This window comes from Physella acuta, unplaced genomic scaffold (genome assembly GCF_028476545.2).
Source record: "Physella acuta isolate Inbredline_101_S28 unplaced genomic scaffold, ASM2847654v3 ptg001354l, whole genome shotgun sequence".
Classification (NCBI taxonomy): Eukaryota; Metazoa; Mollusca; class Gastropoda; family Physidae; genus Physella; species Physella acuta.
In genome coordinates this window covers 211,970-237,445 of record NW_026732869.1, presented here as the reverse complement: position 1 = coordinate 237,445, position 25,476 = coordinate 211,970, and the positions used below count along the sequence as shown (strand labels likewise).

Genomic DNA, 25,476 nt, shown 5'->3' with positions numbered 1-25,476 from the left:
GACAATTATGGTAATTAACATAAATCTTGTAATTTCGAATATTCCAGATAATTATCTGTCTGTCTGTCTGCCGCTCGGTCCGTCTCAGCCTAGTCGGTCTTTTCGTCTTGTGTATTTGTTAAGTTTTGAGATACTTCTAAAGGGTTACATCAGTCTTTTCCATTTGTTTTAGGAACATGTAGGATTTATATGATTTCTCATAAAGCATATTCAAATACTTTTCCTCTCCATGTACTTTTTCAAAAAACGACCTGTTTTGACACAACTTACTTTATTTCTATAGAACGAACTGCCAAGCTTACACAGTAAACACAAAAGTACAAGTATGCTCACTTCTACTTTATTTTTGTCACACATATACTTCATTTCTTAACTAATTTCAACTTCAGCCTACTACTGGCAAGATTTAAACTTTCAACCATCATCTATGGCTGCTAATAACATTTCTACGCCTCTGGTTTTATCGTATCGATTTGTTACGTCATTATGGATATTAATAAAATCCGTATGTGCCACGTCAAACGCCCAAACCTCAGACTGCTTCTCATCCAGTGAACGTTAGGTAAATATTCCAAAATACTTTTTTATGGTCTCTTCTCATCTTGTCATATTGAACATTATTTTATTACCAGTTTATGTTTGAAATTATTATAATAATATCAAAGCATTTTTATCGATCAACAGTTTGTATTTCTTTGGATTAATAATTATTTAATATTTTGATTTTATTCCAGTTTATTATTTAGATCTTTGTATTATCCGCTTATCAATTTAACTGTATTTCTTACTACTTCTTTTACAGTTTCTTTTACAATATTTAGTAACAATATTTACTTTTTTATTCTTTAGATCAAGGTTTTGATGTATTGAACAATGTTCCTAAAAATGACATGCTCGAAATTTGTGCTTGTTTGCTTGTTTTGTTTGGCCTTAGATTTGGTAAGTAAATATTTTAGTTAACGGTGATTCGACCACTCACCATCAGATTGCTCAAAGATAAAGGCGTAAATTATATTCATCGACACAATTTCTATTAAATACACCTCACCTAGGGGTGTTGAGTCGGTAAAGCTCATGGTTACTAAACCGAAAAGTCTCGAGTTCAAACCTTCGGGCAGATGAGGCTCGTTAGCTTGGGACATCCACTCTTTTAGGAGAGAAACCTCCAAAATCAAACAACTTCTGTCTTGTAGTTTGTTCTTGGTTGGAAGCAAATCCAAATCCAAAAAGAAAAGCAGGCTGAAATCGGAGTCAATGGCCTCAATGGCGCATAACCAGTTGACACGTATACTTAATTAAGAACGCAGAAGAAGAAGAAAAAGACGCCACACTTTACTTTTAATTGATAAGTTGTTATTTATATTTTGTATACCAAACTGCACACATTGTAGCATAATGATCGAAATGTTCTAAATATGTATTTTTATTGATTTGCGTTAGGCTCTTGGTTCCGATGCAGCAAGTGATAACAAACCTGGACCGCTCAGCTCGAGTTTAGGCCTAGAAGTACGCAGATCTTCTGCGCCAGAAACCACCACAATATATTACACAAGGCAATGTTTCTGGAATGTTATATCTTGCTATAGATAAGCATCAATAAAAAAAGTTGTTAAAGTCGTGAATGTTTGTTTTTATTTTCAAATATTTACAGATTGGCACTAAAAGACGGCTGGGCATAGTGCTGACCACATTATCCCATTGTATGCCGTGGTCATTGAAACAGATGAACTCTACTTCATCTGTCCCAAGTGTCTTCAGCACGAACTGAAAAGGACGATGATTTACTGATGGTGTATTTTATTGTTTTGCGATTGCAATTAATATAGGATAGAAAACTTCGAAAATTAAACAGAAGTAGAGCTCCTAAGGTGATAGAGTTACAAACTCGTGTTTTCCTGTCAGCAGTTTCTGCGACTCTGCTGATTGCAAGTTGTCTAGATAACGCCCTGTCCATTAGGTGTGACAGCTGTCGAGATGGAGGGTTCTGATACATGGACGACACCTAACTCTTCTTTTCATCTTACCGTCCAGGCTTTGTGTTTGATTTATACTGCTCCATCAGCTAATGTGCTGTTAGACTAATGAGACGTATTAAATTAATTGTTATTGTAAAATATGTTTTGCACACCGACAACTTATCTTTGACGCGGTGGTTGGGTATATTGACACCTCAAATCTACATTCCTATATGTGTCTTCTGCGTTGGGCTAGTGACCCATCAGTGTAAAATCTTCAGTGCTACACATCATTAACTGTCAGAGACAGGTAAAGTTCCCTTATCGAACCTGACGGTCCATGCAGGCTGTACACGTTCATAGAAGGGATTGTGTTGTGTCAGATTAACCCTCTTAAAAAATTAAAATAAGGAGTAAAAGCAATATAAATTCAAGAACCCAATACAGTATATAACTTCGCACTGAAGCTTTCAATAAACAAGTAGCAAACAACTAGATGGTGGGGGGGGGGTACATAAAGAGGGCAAATTACAAAATATTAAAAGAAATTATATGTGTAAAACACTCACCAAAATATGCCAGCAAAGTCATATAACATTTTAAAAGAAATTAAAAAAAAAGAAATGAATTAAAATACTTTCAATGAACAGTCTTACAATAAATTCTTATCAAGGCGTACAAGACCATTATTTATAAGCTAACAAGACGGAAGAATAAACGGCTAACTACTGAGAAAATGTGTCTTTGTAGGAAGTAGAAGCAGCATCAACTGTTACACAATAGACCTGTATATAAATATATATGTATGTATATATATATACATATATGTATATGTATATATATATATATATATATATATATATATATATATATATATATATATATATATATATATATATATATATATATATATATATATATATATATATGTATATATATATATATGTATATATATATATATATATATATATATATATATATATATATATATATATATATATATATATATATATATATATATATATATATATATATATATAATTTCGTTCGGGTGGGGGCGGCAGACGATCTTCTGGACAGCTCTGGCATAAACTCTGATAAGCCAACCTGTTCAAACAGCCACTGACGTTAAATATATACATATATATATATATATATATATATATATATATATATATATATATATATATATATATATACACGAGATAAATGGCACGTTGATGTAGAGATACAACGGGCACTAGGTTGATAGTGTTGTCTTTTTCTTTAAACCAAAACAAAAATCAGCACCTCAACTTCAGATTTAAGCGGCATCGAAAAATGTCATTGAAAACGGATTTTTCTCCAGAATCGACATTTTATACGGATTTAAGATGGATCTATACGTATTTACTGCACATTGGTACTAAATATAGTAGCCATACCCCTGAACCTTGCACCTAAGATCAAATCTGACATAAGTCGCATTTAGAGTTTATTTTAGGGGGGCCTAAGGGGCGAGGCTCCCCTCCCCCCCCCTCCCACCACCACCAACCCTGAAACAAGGTCCATTCAACGAAATACAAGGTATATAGAAAATATATACTTTTACCAGTGTCCGACCCTTCACAGAAAATTTAGTCCATCCCCAACCCCGAATATTTCAAGTACCCCCACCTTCGGGAAGGAAAAAAATCTGAAAGAAACACTGGTCGCATTTTTAGATTATAAACACTAAAGGTAGAGCCTACTTCTATAATATAGACCCGTTTCCTATTTTTGTCCGATAAATCTCATTCACGCAGTGTTTCTTCCAGACTTTTTTCCGGGGATGAGTCACTTGAATTTTTGCAGGGGCAAATAAAATTATCCGGGGCGGGGTATGCCGACTCTTGTAAAAGTATATATTTTCTATATAAATTACATGTCGATGTGGGGGGATCAGAAGTTCTACCGGAGGGGGGGTTGGGCAGGGGCTTTGCACTTACCCGAAGAGACGCATGAAAGAAAATCTACTGCAGCAAACCACTTTTAAGATTAGACAGATAAATTAGGCGGTAATGTCATTGTTTTTATCACTTCTTTTAAGGGGAGGGGGGTGGCTTAGACGTTATTCCGTCGGTGAGGGGGGGGGGGGGGGGGGGCTCCGACCCCTACCCAAAGAGATGCATGAAAGAAACTCTGCACGCAAACCACTTATAATATGAGACAAATCGGCTTTTTAATTCAATGTTTACCCGAGAATCAATGACGTCATATTATTGCGTGTACTTTCTTTAGACTATTTCCTACTATATGTTCCTTGTGACGTCACGTTTTGTTTTTCTTATTACTGAGCGTGTTTTAACTTTCCTTGTGTTTTCTCTATATTCTATACAACAGACTCTATAGTAGAAGTGTTTCCAACTTTTCAACAGATAGGCCTACATAGTTACACAGACAACAACTTTTTAAATTTTTTTTTTTTTACCTTATGTAGTAGAAGGCAATATTTACTCAGAACTGAACATCCACCAAGGATTAAGGGAATTTATAGAAGCGCATGCCAAAAGACGTATGTATAAAACACTGAAAACGTTAAAAGCTAAATGAAATGGAGGAGTTTACAAATTAGGGCATGCTGGTCGTTTTTCAGGTAGAGACATAGACAACAGTAACATACATTGTCATGTTAAGTAAAATTCTGTGTTAACGATATCAGCATGAAATAACCAAATTGTAACGGATAAACATTGTGTATGAGCATTTTCATTAATTTATTTAATTTTGAATTATCTATTCATGGATCAGTAGCGCAGATTATCTTTCAAGAACAACAAAACACGGGTTGCGATTTTGATTAAATCCCGAACTCCACCTCAACACCTATTTTTTCAATGCTTCGTTGTTACTTAATTAAGTAATTCACAATGCGTTCCTGGATTATTCGAAATCTGTAACATCACTAACATGTTTGTTTTATAAGCAATATTAATATCGAACGTTTCAGTAACTAATTTTTTGTGCTAAAATGTTTTCTATCAACAAGTTGAACAAAATACTGATTGATAGGTTTGTCTAAATTTGGCTACTAATTAACAACGTGAAACACGTGGCTAACAGTATGCAGGTAATTTAATAAATGTTTTGGTTTGTTATTACTAGCAGGAATGTGTTTAGGGTTAGGGTTAGGGTTAGGGTTAGGGCTAGGGCTAGGGCTAGGGCTAGGGTTAGGGCTAGGGCTAGGGCTAGGGCTAGGGCTAGGGCTAGGGCTAGGGCTAGGGCTAGGGCTAGGGCTAGGGCTAGGGCTAGGGCTAGGGCTAGGGCTAGGGCTAAGGCTAGGGCTAGGGCTAGGGCTAGGGCTATGGCTAGGGCTAGGGCTAGGGCTAGGGCTAGGGCTAGGGCTAGGGCTAGGGCTAGGGCTAGGGCTAGGGAAAGGGCTAGAGATAGGGATAGGGATAGGGATAGGGATAGGGATAGGGCTAGGGCTAGGGCTAGGGCTAGGGCTAGGGCTAGGGCTAGGGCTAGGGCTAGGGCTAGGGCTAGGGCTAGGGCTAGGGCTAGGGCTAGGGCTAGGGCTAGGGCTAGGGCTAGGGCTAGGGCTAGGGCTAGGGCTAGGGCTAGGGCTAGGGCTAGGGCTAGGGCTAGGGCTAGGGCTAGGGCTAGGGCTAGGGCTAGGGCTAGGGCTAGGGCTAGGGCTAGGGCTAGGGCTAGGGATAGGGATAGGGATAGGGATAGGGATAGGGATAGGGATAGGGATAGGGATAGGGATAGGGATAGGGATAGGGATAGGGATAGGGATAGGGCTTGGGCTAGGGCTAGGGCTAGGGCTAGGGCTAGGGCTAGGGCTAAGGCTAGGGCTAGGGCTAGGGCTAGGGCTAGGGCTAGGGCTAGGGCTAGGGCTAGGGCTAGGGCTAGGGCTAGGGCTAGGGCTAGGGCTAGGGCTAGGGCTAGGGCTAGGGCTAGGGCTAGGGCTAGGGCTAGGGCTAGGGCTAGGGCTAGGGCTAGGGCTAGGGCTAGGGCTAGGGCTAGGGCTAGGGCTAGGGCTAGGGCTAGGGCTAGGGCTAGGGCTAGGGCTAGGGCTAGGGCTAGGGCTAGGGCTAGGGCTAGGGCTAGGGCTAGGGCTAGGGCTAGGGCTAGGGCTAGGGCTAGGGCTAGGGCTAGGGATAGGGATAGGGATAGGGATAGGGATAGGGCTAAGTAGTAAAGCCAATATAGATATATTTTTTTTTTGCAAAAAAAATGACTATTGAAGAAAAAAGATCGAATAAAGATTTGCTTCAAATGTAATCTCCTAACCGTTTTTTTTTCTATATCAGTAAATGCTGGAAAGCAACCATCTCTTCTATCTTCATATTGGATGCTTTGTATAGTAAGTATTAATGAAAGATAAATGGCATTCACTGGCCCTAGACTATCTTTAATTATAGGTTTCTAGGGGTCCAAGAAATTGAAAATGTTTCAGAATTAACTGAAGAAAGATGGCGCTGGATGTGCCATGTATTAAGGATGAGACCAGACAAATTTACAGCAATGGCTCTTTATTGTCCACCTGAAAGGGGACTATGAGAGGAGCAGAGAGCTGCAAAAGACCATTTACACTGGGCATGGAAGGTAAAAGATGATGAATTTAGACAAGTTACTGTACTATTAACAATCTCATAAAAATCATGCAAAAATATATTTAAATACATTTTTTTTGGTAATCCAAAAATCAAAGTTGGTCGAATTTGAAATAACATCTCAACTCCTCCTATCTTATATTTAGATACTTTACTTGAAAAACAAGTTAATTAAAAAGTCTAGTGACATTTAAGCGCAATTTCCTTATGTTATCTAAAAATAGCTCTGTCGTAGCGTAAATCAAGAGCAGGGTTATAAAACCATTGGTTAGTTATTAAAACGTTTTTTATTAAAAAATGTTTCAGTATTTTACATGTTTTATTTACAATAGAGTTACATGACTAAAAACCATTGCGCGCCTACTGAACGTGATGACGCAGCCATTGAACGTGATGGCGCAGCTATTGAACGTGATGACGCGTGTGGTGTGGTTGGAAAAAATGCCTACTAATTCGGTCCAAATTTTAATTAATTCAAAAAAATGTTTGTGACCAAACGAAAGGATATTTTTGAAAACTTTCTTCGGCAATATTGTTCTAAATTATGGCAGGAATCGATTGGTACATGTTTCAAGTCGCTAAGTGGTCTGGTTGCCGAGATATGGGCAAAAAACTGCATTTTTTCGAGGGTTTTTGGCTTTTCCGGGAAATACATGAAAGAAACCCGGAATTTTTATGGACTATGCTCATCCTCGTAACTTGCTTAACATAATTGCTTTTGAAACTAGTCATCGATATTGCTTCGTTGAGGAGGAGATACGACTTAAAGCTGCGGACACACATCCATCCATCCATTCATTCATACATCCAGAAATGACGGGTTAATAAACGCAATTCTCCAGAATGGAAATTGCGCTAAAAAATGTTTAAATTCAAAACGTCTTGAAACTGATGGGAAAATGGGGATTAGTCAAGTAATAACGATATAAAATTTACGTCTTTGTATTGATTTTAAAACTCTGAATACATTCGGAAACTGCAGGAATTCATCTCCCAAATTTTATTTTTTGTCTCAGTTTAGCACAAAGTACGAACCAAAAGTTTTTTTTTTCATAGTTGTGTACTTTTACAAGCTTGTATTTAACTGGCTTAATCTGTATCTCTGTATGGGTTAAAAGAGGCAAGCCCCTTTGGACGGTTGCAACCCACTTACTTATCATTTGGATCCGCCTTTGTATGTCAAGCTTACATTAAAAAGATGCCAATGCTTGTACGACACGTATCATCCATCGACAAGCTAGCTCTTTGTAATACTTGTTTAATTTTCTCGCTGTGGAATTTTAATGAATGACTCAGTAGTTTAATTAAATGCGTGGATTGTTGTAGAATGTTCACTTCAATGTTAAATCCTATAAGACCTGTTACACAGAAAATTTAACTGTAATTTGCAAATGAAGAAGTAGACGGCCATTATAGCAAGGTTCACTAGTGACATAGTAGTCGGCCGACATTCCTAGTTTTAAAAGTAACGCATTAGACGGACGATATTTCTAGTTTACAAAGTGCAGTAATTGACCGTCTTTATAACAATGTTCAGTGTAGAATTATCGTACGGCCGTTAAAACTGTTGTAACACGCGACGAAAAATACAGCCGTTATCGATATTTTTACAAGTGACGTGATATATATTACTGCACTACCTAGATTATCAAGTGAATAAAGAACAAACTCTATAAGAATTCAGAGACGTATTCAACAAGCGAATTAATGAGTTTTGTAATAATAAATCGTTGAAAATACTATTTGTTTTGTCAGATGCGAAATAACAGTAAAACGTCCATTTGTTCTAATAAAACATTGTTTTATCAATTCCAGTACAATATTATTATTATTAAAGTTTCAGTTTCAATTTATTTCAAAACAACACATTGTTAATAAGCAAGTGAGCATTAAATATAAACCAGTGTATTGTTAGAAAGAATGTAATATTATGGTGTTCCCTTTGAATGCAGTTTGTGATACAAATGAAATAACTTGTATTCATGTGTAATTAAAGCAATAGGATTATCATTGGATTAGAGACTGAGCTGAACTTACAGCAAAACGTGTTTCCTGTCTAATCCCTGTTTGATTAAAAGTACAGATACAAATATTTTTCTGGCGAATAAAATTGTTATACTGATTCAACTGATTCACGAGCAAATACAAAAACACACACACACCGCAATCACGCATCTACGCACTCAGACACACTTGCATTCAAACACAAATACAAACGAACACACATCCTTAGCCAGGCAGGGATGACAGGGGGTGTTGTGTGTGTATGTGTGTGTGTGTGTGTGTGTGTGTGTGTGTGTGTGTGTGTGTGTGTGTGTGTGTGTGTGTGTGTGTGTGTGTGTGTGTGTGTGTGTGTGTGTGTGTGTGTGTGTGTGTGTGTGTGTGTGTGTGTGTGTGTGTGTGTGTGTGTGTGTGTGTGTGTGTGTGTGTGTGTGTGTGTGTGTGTGTGTGTGTGTGTGTGTGTGTGTGTGTGTGTGTGTGTGTGTGTGTGTGTGTGTGTGTGTGTGTGTGTGTGTGTGTGTGTGTGTGTGTGTGTGTGTGTGTGTGTGTGTGTGTGTGTGTGTGTGTGTGTGTGTGTGTGTGTGTGTGTGTGTGTGTGTGTGTGTGTGTGTGTGTGTGTGTGTGTGTGTGTGTGTGTGTGTGTGTGTGTGTGTGTGTGTGTGTGTGTGTGTGTGTGTGTGTGTGTGTGTGTGTGTGTGTGTGTGTGTGTGTGTGTGTGTGTGTGTGTGTGTGTGTGTGTGTGTGTGTGTGTGTGTGTGTGTGTGTGTGTGTGTGTGTGTGTGTGTGTGTGTGTGTGTGTGTGTGTGTGTGTGTGTGTGTGTGTGTGTGTGTGTGTGTGTGTGTGTGTGTGTGTGTGTGTGTGTGTGTGTGTGTGTGTGTGTGTGTGTGTGTGTGTGTGTGTGTGTGTGTGTGTGTGTGTGTGTGTGTGTGTGTGTGTGTGTGTGTGTGTGTGTGTGTGTGTGTGTGTGTGTGTGTGTGTGTGTGTGTGTGTGTGTGTGTGTGTGTGTGTGTGTGTGTGTGTGTGTGTGTGTGTGTGTGTGTGTGTGTGTGTGTGTGTGTGTGTGTGTGTGTGTGTGTGTGTGTGTGTGTGTGTGTGTGTGTGTGTGTGTGTGTGTGTGTGTGTGTGTGTGTGTGTGTGTGTGTGTGTGTGTGTGTGTGTGTGTGTGTGTGTGTGTGTGTGTGTGTGTGTGTGTGTGTGTGTGTGTGTGTGTGTGTGTGTGTGTGTGTGTGTGTGTGTGTGTGTGTGTGTGTGTGTGTGTGTGTGTGTGTGTGTGTGTGTGTGTGTGTGTGTGTGTGTGTGTGTGTGTGTGTGTGTGTGTGTGTGTGTGTGTGTGTGTGTGTGTGTGTGTGTGTGTGTGTGTGTGTGTGTGTGTGTGTGTGTGTGTGTGTGTGTGTGTGTGTGTGTGTGTGTGTGTGTGTGTGTGTGTGTGTGTGTGTGTGTGTGTGTGTGTGTGTGTGTGTGTGTGTGTGTGTGTGTGTGTGTGTGTGTGTGTGTGTGTGTGTGTGTGTGTGTGTGTGTGTGTGTGTGTGTGTGTGTGTGTGTGTGTGTGTGTGTGTGTGTGTGTGTGTGTGTGTGTGTGTGTGTGTGTGTGTGTGTGTGTGTGTGTGTGTGTGTGTGTGTGTGTGTGTGTGTGTGTGTGTGTGTGTGTGTGTGTGTGTGTGTGTGTGTGTGTGTGTGTGTGTGTGTGTGTGTGTGTGTGTGTGTGTGTGTGTGTGTGTGTGTGTGTGTGTGTGTGTGTGTGTGTGTGTGTGTGTGTGTGTGTGTGTGTGTGTGTGTGTGTGTGTGTGTGTGTGTGTGTGTGTGTGTGTGTGTGTGTGTGTGTGTGTGTGTGTGTGTGTGTGTGTGTGTGTGTGTGTGTGTGTGTGTGTGTGTGTGTGTGTGTGTGTGTGTGTGTGTGTGTGTGTGTGTGTGTGTGTGTGTGTGTGTGTGTGTGTGTGTGTGTGTGTGTGTGTGTGTGTGTGTGTGTGTGTGTGTGTGTGTGTGTGTGTGTGTGTGTGTGTGTGTGTGTGTGTGTGTGTGTGTGTGTGTGTGTGTGTGTGTGTGTGTGTGTGTGTGTGTGTGTGTGTGTGTGTGTGTGTGTGTGTGTGTGTGTGTGTGTGTGTGTGTGTGTGTGTGTGTGTGTGTGTGTGTGTGTGTGTGTGTGTGTGTGTGTGTGTGTGTGTGTGTGTGTGTGTGTGTGTGTGTGTGTGTGTGTGTGTGTGTGTGTGTGTGTGTGTGTGTGTGTGTGTGTGTGTGTGTGTGTGTGTGTGTGTGTGTGTGTGTGTGTGTGTGTGTGTGTGTGTGTGTGTGTGTGTGTGTGTGTGTGTGTGTGTGTGTGTGTGTGTGTGTGTGTGTGTGTGTGTGTGTGTGTGTGTGTGTGTGTGTGTGTGTGTGTGTGTGTGTGTGTGTGTGTGTGTGTGTGTGTGTGTGTGTGTGTGTGTGTGTGTGTGTGTGTGTGTGTGTGTGTGTGTGTGTGTGTGTGTGTGTGTGTGTGTGTGTGTGTGTATATTTTGCTTTCTTTAATAACTTTGATTTCTCATGAGATCTTTTATATTTTAGAGACCAAAGCTTTTATAAAAGAAAGCAATGACTTTTTTTTTTTTTAAATTTACATTTGCGTGCAACTTGATAGTGGTTTTGTAAACAATAAACAATCTACTACAGTCGTGATGTTCTATAGTAAATCAAACTCGCTGTTACATAAAGGAAAAATAATCTACAAGCGCTGTAGTGTGAAAGATAGGCAAACGTTCAAACCACTTTAATGCCTTATTTCCCTTTTTTAAATAGTCACTAGACTACCCGTTATTCTTGAATAACCATGTGTTTCAAGGGTCATCCATAAATGATGTCAAGTTTATTTGATGATTTTTATCTCACTTATTATCACAAGGGGTCGGCGTGGTCGAGTCGGTAAAGCTCATGGTTGTTAAACCGAAAAGTCTCGAGTTCGAACCCTCGGGCAGATGAGACTCGTTAGCTGGGGACAGCCACTCTTCTAGGAGAGACAACTCCAAAATTAAACAACTGCTGCCTTGTAGTTTGTTCTTGGTTGGACAAAGGCTATGGAAGCAAATCCAAAAAGAAAAGCAGGCTGAAATCGGAGTCAATGGCCTCAATGGCGCATAACCAGTTGACACGTAACGCTTAATTGTGTTGGATGCGTGGTCGAGTCAGCAAAAAGCTCATGGTTGATAATTCGAACAAAGTCTCGAGTTCAAACCCACTGGCAGATAAATCTCGATCCCCTTCAACACTAATAATTAAGAACGAAGAAGAAGAAGAAGAAGATCACAAAAATCCAGACCCCACATTAAAAAAGACGTCACACCTCAGACGTTTTTGTCTTTTAAAAACACCGATTTCGGCTGAGCATGGGTTTGACCACACTATTCTTTCATATACTGAGAAGACAGAAACAGGTAAACTCTACTTCACCTGCCCCGTGTCCTACCAAATCCCAATAGGCAACTTTATCATTCAAATCTAAAAAAAAAATTGAATTTTTTTTGTTACCATTGGCGTGATCTGTCTCGAACCCGCAAGATAACTATTACACTATCATCTCAGCTATCTAGACACCTCCGGTAAGATGCAGAATTAGTGTGGTACTTTACTTAGATCTAGAGTAACGTGAGAAACTTGAGTTACACCAATGGGCCCTATTATTTCAAATTAAATTGTATCCCAAATGAGCCAGTTCCATAGCTAAACAAACAAAAATGTTTACAAAGTAATTAGGGGTCATCTATAAATGACATCACGCTTTTTTTTTGACGATTTTTACATCTCCCCTCCCCACCGTCAAATGTTGTCAGAAAAAGCCAGACCCCCCCCCCCTTCTAAAATGACGTCACACCTCAGCCTACAACCCCCCCCCTCAAAAGTGCCGACCAGTTACATTTTTGATGCCTGGTTGGAAAGTACCAAACTCAAGTAATGCACGTACTTGATCCGGTTTTGCGGGTGTTTTACAAAACAAAAAAGAATGTGTAGGATTTTCCAGATTTGTATCAATTATAGCATTAAGTTTGACGGGCACTTTTTTGTCAATATACTCTTCTAAATGGGTGTCTTCTAAAATGTCTATAGACAATACCTTAATATCTTAGACTGAACAATGTTCCTTAAAATGACATGCTTTAAATTGTGGCTTGTTTGCCTGTTTTGTATGGCGTTAAAACCGGTAGGTAAATATTATATCGCGAGAAAAATGGCCCGTTGAGGAAGGATATAACGGGCGCTAGGTTCATAGTGCTGTCTTTTTTCTCTAAACTAAAACCAACCCCCCCCCCTTTCCCCCCCCCCCCCACACACACACACATACACTCCAAAACATGTCTACCGTCCCATTCAACGAAATATAATTATATACTTTTTCCAGTGTCCGTCCCCTCCCCGAAAATTCTACCCCCGCCCCAGAAAATTTCAAGTACCCCCACCCCTCTTCGGGGAGGAAAAAGTCTGAAAGAAACACTGGTCGCATTTGTAGATCATACAAACTAAAGGAAGAATCTGGGCGGGGCTTCGCCCCTACCGGAAGAGATGCTTGAAAAAAAAAACTGCACGCTAAACACATTTTAGATTAGAAAACGTTCCCCCCTCCGGGGAGGAAAAAGTCTGAAAGAAACACTGGTGTCGCGCTTAGCCACTACGCGAAGAATTGCATTAAAGAAATTGCAAGAAAACCACTTTTTAGATTAGACACATTAATTAGGCGGTAATTTTATTATAGAGTATCGATGAAGAAATTTCTTTTGAGTTGGGGAGGGGGGGGGCTCAGACGTTCATACGCGGTGGTGGGGCTTCGCCCCTACCCGAAGAACTGTATGAAAGAAACTCTTCACGCAAACCACTTAGATTAGACAAAATTTCCTTTTTATTCAATGTTTACTCGAGAATCAATGACGTCATATTACTGTGTGCACTCTCCGGCTTGAGATTATTTTCTACTCTATGCTAAATGTGACGACGTCATACTTCGTTTTTCGAAATACTATGCATGTTTTTAATTTGCTTGTGTTTTCTCTAGAGCGTTCTTGTCAGATACATACACAGATAGATAGATAGATACATAGATACACAGACAGCGAAACTATTATTATAGATAATTATGGGCATTTTTTTTTTAAATGTATTTTTATTGAATTACTATAGACTCATAGATCAGGTGTAGGTCAGGTGTAGGTCAAGTGTAGCATTTGTTAGCAAACCTGGAACACTCAGCTCGATCTTAGGCTTGGAAGTGCGCGATACTTCTATGAGCCTTACTGGATAAGATGTTACTGGAATGCTGTATCGTGCTGGTGACAAGCATCAATAACAAAAATGTTGATTTACTTAAATTGGTTGTTATTATTTTTATATTTACTAATGGGCACTAAAGCAGCTGGACATAGTGTTGATCACACTATCTCTTCATATGCCTAGGTCACTGAAAGAGATGAACTCTACTTCGTCTACCTCATTTGTCTTGGGCGAGAACTAGAAAGGATGATGATTTACTGCTGGTGTATTATATTCAATTGGCCACAGAAATTAATATAGGATAGAAAACGTCTACCTCATTTGTCTTGGGCGAGAACTAGAAAGGATGATGATTTACTGCTGGTGTATTATATTCAATTGGCCACAGAAATTAATATAGGATAGAAAACTCCGAAAATTAAACAGAATTAGAGTTCCTAAGGTGATAGAGTTACAAACTCGTGTTTTCCTGTCAGCTATTCCTGCGACTCTGCTGATTCCAAATTGTCTAGGTAACGCCCTGTCCATTAGGTGTATAAGCTATGTGGAAGGGAGGGGTTTGGCTCCTTCCATCTTACCACTTTGTGTTTGATTTATAATGCTCCATCAGCTAATGTCCTATTAGACTAAGGAGACGTATTAAATTAATTGTTCTTGAAAAATATGGCATACCGACGACTTGCTGCCTTTGACGCGGTGGTCGGGTACATTGACACCTCAAATCTACATTTATATATGTGTCTACTGCGTTGGGCTAGTAATCCATCAGGGTAAAATCTTCAGTGCTACACAATATTTACATCATTAACTGTCTGAGACAGGTAAAGTTCCCAAAGTAGAAAAAACAACAACTAAATAGTGGCGTATGATATGCCGCGGGTCGGCTCGTATAGTACTATTTTATACAAGGGGATACAATTGGAGAATACACAAACATATTGAGTGAACGGATTATTTCCCTTTAAAGACACAATAATCCATGATATTTATTTCTCTTAATGAAGTGATCCCGGAAAGATGTAATGCAATTAAGTAAAAGTATCTGATCTCTCACGATGAAGTTGAAATCGTACATTAAGTGTTAATACAATTGATTTCTTTTCTAAGTGTTAACAGAGTTTTCTAGTCACCAATCCAGTACAATCCTGCGGTTTTTGTTAGTGAAAAAGCGCTCCCAACCATCTTGGACAAAAATGGTAAAGCGGATTTTAAACGTCACTAACTCTTTTTTTATGTTACACAAAATACGCTTTAGTAGAAAGGGTTTCTTTTCTGAGTGATATCGGTTATTTATTCCTTAATCCGATGTGAATTGTTTCCGATTTTAGTTTTCGAAAAAGCGCCCCCCCCCCCATCTAGGAAAGCTGGAAAGCGGTTTTTCCGGTCACTGTTTCTTAAGTATATACGTTTTACAGTTACACTATCAAGGTAGAAAACATTTAAATCAATATGCAAAGGCTCTCAGCCTTAACTTTGACTGTTTATAATTCAAAACTTAAAATGAGCTTTTAAAATTATTTTCTACCCCTTTTGGCGCCCCACTAGGGTCGGCGCCCGGGGCGGCCGCCCTCCCCGCCCTCCCCTAGCTACGCCTCTGCTTTTCAGTTATTCATAATTTGTGAATTCGACACTACCAACGCTGCCACTGAAAATATTTCTTTAAAACACTATACGTAGCTCGTTAAGGACGATAAACCCTCCCACTCCCCCCCCCCCCCATTAAAGTAAACTCCACTTAGTTCCCCCCCCCCTACGTTTAAAATAGTTTCAAACTAAATTATCTGCCCCTAATAGTCGTCACTAAACCCGGCTCTGTTTGTAAACATTTAGAGTGAACCACAGCTCACCTGACCATGTAGGGGTGGGGGTGGTAGGGAGCGCGTTTGCAGCTTGTTTTCTAGCGTCTCCCAGAAGAGAATTTTGTATATAGATAGATTGCATTGTAGATTTTATACGCGCTATAATTTAATAACATCAATCACTTCTAGTTTATTTAAAAAAATACCTCCTAATGAAAAGACAATATAATATCTTATTCTCAACAACTTAAAGATTCATCGTTTAATAAAAGCAATTAATCAACAACAAAAAATTAATTTTCATATGAAAATAAATTACTTTTCATTGAATTAGTACGTTTTTGAGACGGATGGTTTGGGCCGTTGGTCCAAGGTTGAAGCGTATGGAAAGGGGATGTCTACAATTTATGAAATTCATAATTATTTTTATTCACGAGAAAAATGGCCCGTTGAGGAAGGATACACCGGGCGCTAGGCTGATAGTGCTGTCTCTTTTCTCTAAACTAAAACCACCCCCCCACACCCCCACACCCCCCACCCACCCCACACCCCCACACACACCACCCCCCACCCACACACACACCACCCCCACCCACCCCCCACACCCCCACCCCCCACACCCAAAAAAACATGTATACCGTCCCATTCAACGAAATATAATTATATACTTTTTCCAGTGTCCGCCCCCTCCCCGAAAATTCTACCCCCGCCTCCGAAAATTTCAAGTACCCCCACCCCTCTCCGGGGAGGAAAAAGTCTAAATTAAAACCACCCCACCCACCCCCACACACACCCCACCCACCCCCCCACCCCCCCCCCCCCACCCCCCTAAAAAACAAGTCTACCGTCCCATTCAACGAAATATAATTATATACATTTTCCAGTGTCCGCCCCCTCCCCGAAAATTCTAACCCCGCCCCCGAAAATTTCAAGTACCCTCACCCCTCTCCGTGGAGGAAAAAGTCTGAAAGAAACACTGGTGTCGCGCATAGCCACTACGCGAAGAACTGCATTAAAGAAATTGCAAGAAAACCACTTTTTAGATTAGACACATTAATTAGGCGGTAATTTTATTATAGAGTATCGATGAAGAAATTTCTTTTGAGTTGGGGAGGGGGGGGGGGGCTCAGACGTTCTTACGCGGGGGGTGGGGCTTCGCCCCTACCCGAAGAATTGTATGCAAGAAACTCTTCACGCAAACCATTAAGATTAGACAACATTTCCTTTTTATTCAATGTTTACGCGATAATCAATGACGTCATATAACTGTGAGCACTCTCTGGGTTTGAGATTATTTTCTACTCTATGCTAAATGTGTCGACGTCATACTTCGTTTTTCGAATTACTATGCAGGTTTTTAAATTCCTTGTGTTTTCTCTAGAGCGTTCTTGTCAGACAGATAGATACATAGAGAGACAGCGAAACTATTAGTATTAACTAGATAAATGGCCCGTTGAGGAAGGGTACAACGGGCGCTAGGCTGATAGTGCTGTCTCTTTTCTCTAAACTAAAACCAACCCACCCCCCCACACACCACCCCCCCACCCCCCCCCCCCGACCCCCAGACACCACCCCCACCCCCACCACACACCACCCCCACCCCCACACACCACCCCCCACCCCCACCCCCCACACACACCACCCCCTCCACACACCGCCCCCCCACCCCCACCCCCCCACCCCTCCAACCCCCCCCCCCCTCCACCGCCCCCCCCCCCAAAAAAAAAAAACCATGTCTACCGTCCCATTTAACGAAATATAATTATATACTTTTTCCAGTGTCCGCCCCCTCCCAGAAAATTCTACCCCCGCCCCCGAAAATTTCAAGTACCCCCCACCCCTCTCCGGGGAGGAAAAAGTCTGAAAGAAACACTGAAACCAACCCACCCCCCCCCACACCACCCCCACCCCCACGCACCATCCCCACCCCCCACCCCCACCCCCTCCACACACCGCCCCCCCACCCCCACCCCACCCCCCCACCCCTCCAACCCCCCCCCTCCACCGCCCCCCCCCCAAAAAAAAACCATGTCTACCGTCCCATTCAACGAAATATAATTATATACTTTTTCCAGTGTCCGCCCCCTCCCAGAAAATTCTACCCCCGCCCCCAAAAATTTCAAGTACCCCCACCCCTCTCCGGGGAGGAAAAAGTCTGAAAGAAACACTGAAACCAACCCACCCCCCACACACCACCCCCCACCCCCCACACACCCCCCCCCCCCCACACACCCCCCACACACACCACCCCCCACCCCACCCCTTCACCCCCCCCCCCCCCCCAAAAAAAAAACATGTCTACCGTCCCATTGCAAGAAAACCACTTTTTAGATTAGACACATTAATTTTATTATAGAGTATCGATGAGGAAATTTCTTTTGAGTTGGGGAGGGGGAGGGGCTCAGACGTTCTTACGCGGGGGGTGGGGCTTCGCCCCTACCCGAAGAATTGTATGCAAGAAACTCTTCACGCAAACCACTTAGATTAGACCAAATTGCCTTTGTATTGAATGTTTACACGATAATCAATGACGTCATATAACTGTGTGCACTCTCTGGGTTTGAGATTATTTTCTACTCTGTGCGCTAAATGTGTCGACGTCATACTTCGTTTTTCGAATTACTATGCATGTTTTTAAATTGCTTGTCTTTTCTCTAGAGCGTTCTTGTCAGACAGATAGATAGATAGATAGATAGATAGACAGACAGCGAAACTATTATTATAGATGTGCTTATTGAAATGCAGACCATCAAACGTAACATTGCTGAAAAAACTAACTTAAGGCAGAAATCATTAGCTGCTAATCGATTTATTTTAATATCCCGTTACAATTTTTAAATACAGATAATGTTGGGTCAACGATAAATTCCCGAATGGACACTTGCCCGAATGCGGCTAGTGCCCTAATTCGGGCAAGTGTTCATTCGGGCATTTGTCGCGTTCGGGCAAGTGTTCATTCGGGCATTTGTCGCGTTCGGGCAAGTGTCCATTCGGGCATTTGTCGCATTCGGGCAAGTTTCCGTTCGAGCATTTGTCGCATTCGGGCAAGTTTCCGTTCGGGCATTTGTCGCATTCGGGCAAGTGTCCATTCGGGCATTTGTCGCATTCGGGCAAGTTTCCGTTCGAGCATTTGTCGCATTCGGGCAAGTTTCCGTTCGGCGGGCATTTGTCGCATTCGGGCAAGTTTCCGTTCGGGCATTTGTCGCATTCGGGCAAGTTTCCGTTCGGGCATTTGTCGCATTCGGGCAAGTTTCCGTTCGGGCATTTGTCGCATTCGGGCAAGAGTCTTTCGGGAAAATGTCCGGCTCCCATAATATTAAGCTTAATCAATTAGTTCAATGCAATTATTTAGCAAATTGTCATATAATTATATTATTACTAGCCGTCCCGGCCAGGCCCTGCTCTGGCTTCTGTGAAAAACCTTTCTGTTAAAGACCATTACCTGTGTGTTTAGTAATCATCATAAACCAGGCATTGCCCACCCAAACCACAACCAACCAAAACAACAAAACGCAAACATAACGCTAACACAATTACAAATACAAACGAAAACAAAAACCTAACAACAAACCCAACCACAACCACAAACACCAATACAAACACAAAGAAAAAACAAACAAAAGAGCAAACGAAAACAAAAACCTAACAACAAACCCAACCACAAACACCGATACCAACAAAAAAAAAAACAACGAAAAAGCAAACGAAAACAAACCAAATCCAAACGCAAAACCAACCAAAAACACAAATACAAACCCAAACAAAAAAAACACAAACAAAAACGAAAAAAAGAAAGAACAAAAACGAACCAAATCAAAACGCAACCACTAACGCAAACCCACCTAAACACAAAGAAAACACTAACGCGAACATAAACGCCCGGGGCGGAATCACCTGTTTTAGCTTAATGAACGACTATAGTACCCCAACTTATTCATAGTCTTTTGCACTCACTTAAACGAACGCGCCCGTTTCAATTTAATGAACAATTTTAATACTCCAAGCTTATCCGTAAAATACCTACAACATTTGCACTTGATCAATCCCCGCTAATTATGTAATTATTTTTTTTTTCCCAACACCAAAACAAAGTAATTAAAAAGTAAATACTTTTCCACAAAATGCAATGGTTTTATAAAGGGAAGTAATTGTGTTTTCCTTATTTATCAAAGGGAAGTAAGTGCTATAGGACTAAATAAAGACATAATTAGAATTTTTGTAAAAGATGATATTTTTTTTAAAACTTGTGTTTAATGAACATGCCGACAATTATTACTATAATTTGAAAAATGAAAATGATTTCCCAACACTTTCAATAGTAATTTTTTAGCTCATAAATTTAGACAAATGCGCACGATAATTTTCTAACACTTAAATTCATACAATTCCAACGACAAACATATGCATTACATACAGAACTGAGCTTTATATATTAGATAGTTATATCATAATATCTATTGGATGTTTAAGCAATAAGATGCAAAACTCATAGACCAGAACACGCTTAATTGATAACCTCATTCAATGATTATTGATTATTAAATTTACGTGGTTTATTTTCTTGTTATTGATGTTTCCCGCAATTTTAAGCACTAGAACTGGTTATGTTAAAATTTACAGCGGGAGGTCTCTAGATATTTCTGTGCATACTCATGAATATTAGCATTATAAAAACATTAAGGTTCGTGAAATGTAAATTGGTCGACGAATATTGCACAACTTTGCCACGACCTAGCTAGTGTTGGGGACGGGGGAATCTTTGGGTGGGGGGGGGAGGGGAAGGGGGCGCATTAATCCATTACCAGAATTTTTTGTCAGAGCTGTTCTGATTATTTTAACTGCAATTCAGTATGTGTGGAAAACTTGTATAGATGTGTGCGTATGTGTGCTTCTGCGTGTGTGTGTGGGGGGGGGGATGTGGGTATGCTTGTGCGTGTGCGTGTACGTGTGCGTGTACGTGTGCGTATGCGTGTACGTGTGCGTGTGCGTGTGCGTGTGCGTGTACGTGTACGTGTGCGTGTGCGTGTACGTGTACGTGTACGTGTACGTGTACGTGTACGTGTACGTGTACGTGTACGTGTACGTGTACGTGTACGTGTACGTGTACGTGTACGTGTACGTGTACGTGTACGTGTGCGTGTGCGTGTGCGTGTGCGTGTACGTGTACGTGTACGTGTGCGTGTACGTGTACGTGTACGTGTACGTGTACGTGTACGTGTACGTGTACGTGTACGTGTACGTGTACGTGTACGTGTACGTGTACGTGTACGTGTACGTGTACGTGTACGTGTACGTGTGCGTGTACGTGTGCGTGTACGTGTGCGTGTACGTGTGCGTGTACGTGTGCGTGTACGTGTGCGTGTACGTGTGCGTGTACGTACGTGTACGTGTATGTGTATGTGTACGTGTACGTGTACGTGATGTTGTGTATTTGGGTGTGTACGTTCTTGTGCACTACGTGAGAAAATTAGTTAATGAAAGATCACCTAATGTTTGCTTTAGCCCAGCGATTATCATATTTAATATTGTATTTAGTAAAACCCAAAAGTAATTTGACTAATTTCCAATATAATTTGATTGGAATGTACATACGTTCGTTTTGTCCTCGTAATATCTCAATAGATAAAATCAATGGACAAAATTTGAACGAAATCGATCACCACCAATGGTTTAGAATTGAGCGACTTAATATGACAACACAATTCCACCTATTTGCTCCCTAAAGGTAGTGATATAACTTAGCTTTATATGCAAAGGCGATGCTATATAACTTAGCTCTCTAAGCAGTCTAAACGCATTGCTATATAACATAGCTCTCTACGAACCCTAAAGAGAGTGCTATGTAACAGCCTTCTATGTACCCTAAATTCGATGCTATCCTAATATATAAAAGCCCATGTGCGCCCTTGTCTATCTCTGTTTGCAACATATTTTAGGTTATGTGGTCAGTATGTTCAGCGATATATGGAGAACTTGAAGATACGAACTTTTGTTAAAAATAACAGGTTGGATGTTTAAATGTATAAACTAAATTTTAATTAAGAAGGAAAATAAAAAATAAAGGCATAATCGAATGTACAAACATATGTTTAATCATGCAACCGGAAAGTTGTTTATGGCTGTGCCGAGAATGCATAAAAACATGACGTCACATGTCGCATGTTTAAACTACGGAAAGTACACAAAACTAATGATATCATCTTCCAATTGTAGGATAAGAAGAAATAAATTATTTAATTCAAATTTGTTTTTGATCTATAGATCTACTTATCAAGACGTAATTTTAAAAATTTAAACAATTTAATAGCCAAACCTAATACAAATTACTTTTTTTTAAAAACACATAAATAAATACCATTGAACAGCCGGGTTTTTAACGGAATCATTTAAGTCTCTTAATCGGTGTATGCATTTAATATGGTGTTGTCTTGAATAATAATGTATACCATTAGGTTTTAATTTTTCTAACAGATATTGGTAGCCCGTGTTATTTTAAATGTGTCGTATTTTAGCTATTTAGTTATTTCTTTGCTTTGTCACAATTATTGTAAAACGCGTAGTAAAGCAGATTGCGTTTTTACAAGTAACTATTTTATAAAATATTTTTCTCAAACAAGTATAACATTAAAATACATAAACCCATAATTTACGTATAACGGGTACCGACGGCTAGTATTACACAGCCTTCTTTATAAACGCAAAGCGACTACCTTATAAACTCTAATTAGATCTGCATGCCCTGAGAGTTGAATGCTAACATTTAGATGTTTATCTCCACCAAAGTGACGTATTCTCTTTATCCTTCCATGCAAAGATATCGCGTAATTCACAATACAATCCGCTATCTCTCGCTAATCTGCATATCTACGTGGCAGTTCTTTTCTCGGCTGGGTGGTTACGACTATTAATGAAGGCTTCTTACAGACATCTCATGACTGGATGAATACAAAGAGTAGCTATCAATAAAATAAACCAGTATAACGGGCTGAGGAAGGATCACTGCATTTGAAAGGGGCATTTTTTTATAGATAGAGGAAGACTTGGAGCCATTTGTAGAGTTTAATTAGGAGTTAATATTAGGGTTAGACTGGCTTTATGACGCTTGTAGAGTTAGACGGAGCAACAAATAGAGGTAGACTTGGAGCCACAGGTAGACTTGGAGCCACAGTAGACTTGGAGCCACAGGTAGACTTTGGGCCACAGGTAGACCTAGACTTGGGGCCACATGTAGACTTGGAGCCACAGGTAGACTTGGAGCCACAGGTAGACTTGGAGCCACAGGTAGACTTGGAGCCACAGGTAGACTTGGAGCCACAGGTAGACTTGGGGCCACAGGTAGACCTAGACTTGGGGCCACATGTAGACTTGGAGCCACAGGTAGACTTGGAGCCACAGGTAGACTTGGAGCCACAGGTAGACTTTGGGCCACAGGTAGACTTGGAGCCACAGGTAGACTTGGGGCCACAGGTAGACTTGGATCCACAGGTAGACTTGGAGCCACAGGTAGACTTTGGGCCACAGGTAGACTTGGAGCAACAGGTAGACTTGGAGCCACAGGTAGACCTAGACTTGGGGCCACAGGCAGACTTGGAGCCACAGATAGACTTAGGGCTACAGCTAGACAGGGCCACAGGTAGACGTGAGGCCACCGGTAGACTTGGATGAGCCACAAGTAGAGTTGGGGCCACAGGTAGACACGGCCACAGGTAACGGGGCCGCGGGTAAAGACTCGTATTATTGCGGTCAATAGAATCGGATTACAATATCTATTGTACAGTTAACGACTTGCTATAATTTATTTCAAAAGCAATTCAAGTAGAGACACTGTCAACTAGTCATTTACATAGTATTAAACCTTGTATTCGATCTTTTAATGGTTTAGATAACATAATTAAACCTAGTAGATCCCGATGAAAATCAATGGTTTAACATAAACACATGATAGGACGCGAACTTAAAATACAATTGTAAAAACGTGGTTCGTATTGATTACATATAAGAAGGTACGCGAGCTATTCAAAATTAGAATAATAACTGAATTAATATATTTGCACTTTGCCTAATCGAACGGGAATAAAGTGTGTTGGTTAAAAATTGTTTAGCTTTAGCCAAATCGTGTAGGCGAGGCTAGACTTATGGAAATAAACCGGAGCTGAATGTTAGCACCACTAGCGTAGCGAGGGGGGGGGGGGGGGCGGGACATATGTCCCCGGGCGCCGACCTTAGGGATGCCAAAATGGGTTGGAAAAATAAATTGAAAGGTTGAGGGGGTGCACATCGAAAGTTTGGGGGGGGGGGGGGGGGAACGAAATCTTGAGTGAGGGTTGTTAATCGAAAAGTTTGTCCCCGGTCGCCGGGAAGGGTCGCTACGCCTCTGGTTTTGCACTTAGGTAGAATGTTATGCAAAAAGTATTCTAATAAGTCTCTCTATACATAATCATATCTAACCGCGTCATATATATTCGTTGTATTCTCATTAACAACATATATGATGGTTGTATTCATGTACGTAATCAAATCTAAACGTGTCATATATAGGCCTATTCGTTCTATTCTCATTTACAACTTATATGATAGCAGTATTCATATTTACTGTAAAAACGCACAGGTTCTTTACATTCAAATTTACAATATGAACATATTCCCTGATGTTCATGGCTCCTGTATGTTTTGACCATCGCTTACGTCATATTTGCCTGTTATTACCAAAGCAGTGTTTCTTCCAGACTTTTTTCTCCGGGGGCCGCTTGATATTTTTCCCGGGGGGGGGGGGGGTGGACACTAGTAAAAGTATATGTGTACTATATAAATTCCATCTCGTTCGGGGGACTCGCCCCCCCCCCAAGAGATGCCTGGAAGAAACTCTGTACCCAAGCACGCTATTATCATCATTACCTAACCACCTATTATCCCGCATTTACAATTTGAAATTTACTAAAAAAAAATTAAAAAGTAACCCACGCTTTTCTTTTTTGTATTTTAAATATTTTTTTCATTATTATAAATTTAAAGAAAATAATATAGTTTTCTACTTTTTAATGCATAATTTTATAAAAGCTTGTTATTAAAATCTTGCTTCTTTTTAAGTATCGCAACTCTAACCTTAAGGCTCTTCAGAGATGGGTGGACTCAGGTACTTCCTACTGACTTGAACTGCAGACTTTCCGGTGAGCAGTCTAGCTCTCTTCTGTTAGGCTACGCTCTGATTGGTGCCTAACCAGTAGCGTATGCAGGGCGGTAGGGTGGGGGTGGGGGGACAAGGGGAGCGCCTGCTCCCCCTACGACGCCTTTGTCGGATACTGATTAAATAAAATTTAAAACAGTTTCATGAAAGAATTTTTTTTTAAAAATGGCAAACTACGAATTTAAAACTGACATGTTATGTAGCCTAAATATCAACATAAATGACTTAATGCAAGTATACGCTTAGCTTACTTCTCGGCGCATAGCTCAGCGTCATGCAAGAGCTAGGCGCTTTTTCGTCACAATGTCAACCCGCTTTAACATGACTGTATACATCTGCTGTTTGTGTTATTTCTAATGGATATGGACCGTCAACCTCTCCGCGGACTGATCATAATTCACAAGTGTAGCATATGTCAGACTCCAGTGGCGTAGCTAGGATTTTTGGGCCGCTATGTTAGTGGGCCCCTCAGAGGCGTAGCGACCCTTCCCGGGGACAAACTTTCGATTTGCACCCCCCCCCCCACTTAGACTTTCGATTTGCACCCCCCCCCCTCAAACTTTCGAAAAAGGGCCCCTATTTGCCTTGGGCCCCTATGCCTTGCTTACGCTAGCTTAACGGTAGCTACGCCACTGTCAGACGCAATTCAATATACATCTTTTATATGGAAGGACTATTATCTTTGGGTTTTTAGATCAGTCTAGGTTGATAGTTCACGTAAAATGTGTCC

The 25,476-nt window shown here is 40.8% G+C and overlaps 1 protein-coding gene and 1 long non-coding RNA gene across 3 annotated transcripts in view; both read left to right on the top strand.

The window, feature by feature from the left end:
- Positions 1-25,476, top strand: part of LOC131926956 (beta-1,4-galactosyltransferase 2) — a 91,739-nt gene that overhangs the window by 49,878 nt on the left and 16,385 nt on the right. The gene's annotated exons all lie outside the window — the stretch shown is intronic.
- LOC131926957 (uncharacterized) lies at positions 846-1,522 on the top strand. Its single transcript, XR_009383585.1, has 2 exons — positions 846-939; positions 1,441-1,522. It is a non-coding gene; the product is annotated as an uncharacterized LOC131926957 (long non-coding RNA).